The following is a 2,190-nucleotide window of genomic DNA, read 5'->3' on the forward strand; positions in this document are numbered from 1 at the left end:
CGAAAATAAATTAGCCACCCGGGGGAAAAAGAGCAAATGACCCTCAGTGCGAGAGTGTCCTTGCGCCACTCTCAGGCCGCTCGCCCGCTCCCGCCTCCCCTGCCGTCGGAGCGGGAAGTTGCGCTGGGGGTGGAGGCCGGCCTGGAGGCGGGGAGACCGGGGAGGCCGGACGGACGCGGAGGCCAGGACTGAGTTCCTGGCTGCCCTGAGTGGCCGCTGGCTGTGAGCCGCTTCCTGGGTCGAAGGGCAAAGGGGAAGGCGGTTGGCCGGACCCGCCCCGTCCGCTGCCTGGCCAAGACCACCTCTCCTAGGACGCCTGTGGACTCTGGCCTACGTCCCCGCCCTGGGCGCGCAGAGCAACTACAGCGTGCAGGATGCCCCCTGGCAGGGCAGGGCGCATAGCCAGGCGAGGGCACTGTCTGTGCACAGGTGCCACAGAACGATGTGTGTGTGTGTGTGTGTGTGTGTGTGTGTGTGTGTGTGTGTGTGTATGCGCGCGCGCACTATCGAAGCAGCGGACTCGGTGGTGAGACAATCACACCGGAGGACTTGCACAAACAGACTACAGTCACCCTGGGCCCACCGGCACCTACAAATAAGGAGCCCCAGGCACCTAGTGGGCTTACGGGTGACCAGAAGAATTTACATTGAGGTGTCTCCAGTCTAGAGTTGGCACCGTTTTAAGCGGGCGTCCCAGAGCTTTGGTGGTGATGAAGGACTCCCTCGGCCTTGGGAAGCCAGGGCACAGGCGCGATGGTGGAGGTTCTGTGACCAGCATTTCCTGCCCGTAGGTCCGTGCTTCGGGGCTCTGCCGCCACCCTCTCTGAGACTTCCTTTCCTTCCGGGTGGCAGGCAGTTCAGCAAGAGCGTCCGTAGGAATCACGCTGGAGGGGCTTCCTCTAACCTGCAGAACAGGCCTCTGACCTCCAAGTCTGGCAGAATTCTAAAGACTATCTCTTCACTTGCGATCATGTTTCCGGACACTCGCGGATCCCACAGACACAGGCAGCTCTGTAGATGCCAGGGAAAGGGAAGGCACAGGCCACCAATCATCCTTTTTGTCTTTTCTTTTTCATTGTCTAAATATGGAAATAAGACGAACATCCAATAAAGTTCTGAAATTCATCAAGACCCGGGGCTTTTCCGGCCCCAGAATTTTCCTGTTTATATACCACCTTCCCGTTCTTACCCACCCACACACCCTGACACAAATCAGGGATGCACCAAGACTCAGAAGTGCTGGGCCAGGTCCCCAGCATCGTAACTCTAAGAGCAGAGTGCAAACAGCTACAGTCGCCATCTTAGCAGGCCAGAGGGTGTGACAAACAAGAAACTGATCAAATATGGTCTTTCTCTGTTAGGACATCCGAGGCCAGAGAGAAGAGACTTGTTTGGGAGCACTGAGAAAAGACTGATCTAGAGCCCCTGCACTCCTATTCTCTGTACTCCCAGTCCTTGCAGGCTCCCTTGAGGGCCAGTGTCCACTGGAGCCAAGCAGAGACACCTCCATCTTCAGGAATTGTGCCAGGATGCCAAGGCTGGCTGGCCTTGCGGATGGGTGGCCCTGGGACCAGAATGCACCAGGTTCTAAGATGAGGTGATGCCTTCTGAGGCATCTGAGCTTGAAGGAATGTTAATGTCTGCCTAGAGACAAAAGCCTTCTGGTGCCAGGATCTCAGGAGAGCTTGCTCATGCCTCATGGGGATGCTCAGCATGCTGCAGAAGCCTTCCTGAGGCTCCACAGGCCAACCCAGCCTTGGCAGTCTGAGGTGGTTCTGATTCTCAGGTGGCTATGGGTCACAGTAAGGGCTTTAGTTAGCAGGTGAGGAAAGCCTGGTCACTTGCCTCCTTCACTTACACCCTGTCCAGTGCCCAGGCAATGAAGTATCGCTTTCCTTCCCCGAGCTCATTAAGGTCCTGTTAATACATCACCTCGGAGCTGACACACACTCAGTCTTGGCAAATGGCCTTTCATCATATCTCCATTCTTGGCCTTTCTGGGGGGCTAATCTCTGAGGGCTCCTGCTTGACCCCTCTTCTATCTGCCCTCAGGCAAGGGATCTGTGCCCTGCAAGGCCCCTGCTGAGGTCCCAGGGCAGGTCAAGTGCCCACAATGGATTGGATAATAATAGTGGTAACGATGGCTAACGCATCGCTCTTCCAGACCTGCCACCCTTTGCAGTCATTTGG

At 56.6% G+C, this 2,190-nt stretch overlaps 1 long non-coding RNA gene across 1 annotated transcript in view; it reads left to right on the forward strand.

Annotated features, from left to right (window-relative positions):
* LOC116079982 overlaps positions 1-1,125 on the forward strand; it is a 2,286-nt gene extending 1,161 nt beyond the window's left edge. The window contains exon 2 of the long non-coding RNA XR_004114269.1: positions 792-1,125. This is a non-coding gene — a long non-coding RNA (uncharacterized LOC116079982). The remainder of the gene's footprint in view (positions 1-791) is intronic.
* The last annotated feature ends 1,065 nt before the right edge of the window (positions 1,126-2,190 follow it).

Source organism: Mastomys coucha, unplaced genomic scaffold, assembly GCF_008632895.1.
Source record: "Mastomys coucha isolate ucsf_1 unplaced genomic scaffold, UCSF_Mcou_1 pScaffold11, whole genome shotgun sequence".
Taxonomy (NCBI): domain Eukaryota; kingdom Metazoa; phylum Chordata; class Mammalia; order Rodentia; family Muridae; genus Mastomys; species Mastomys coucha.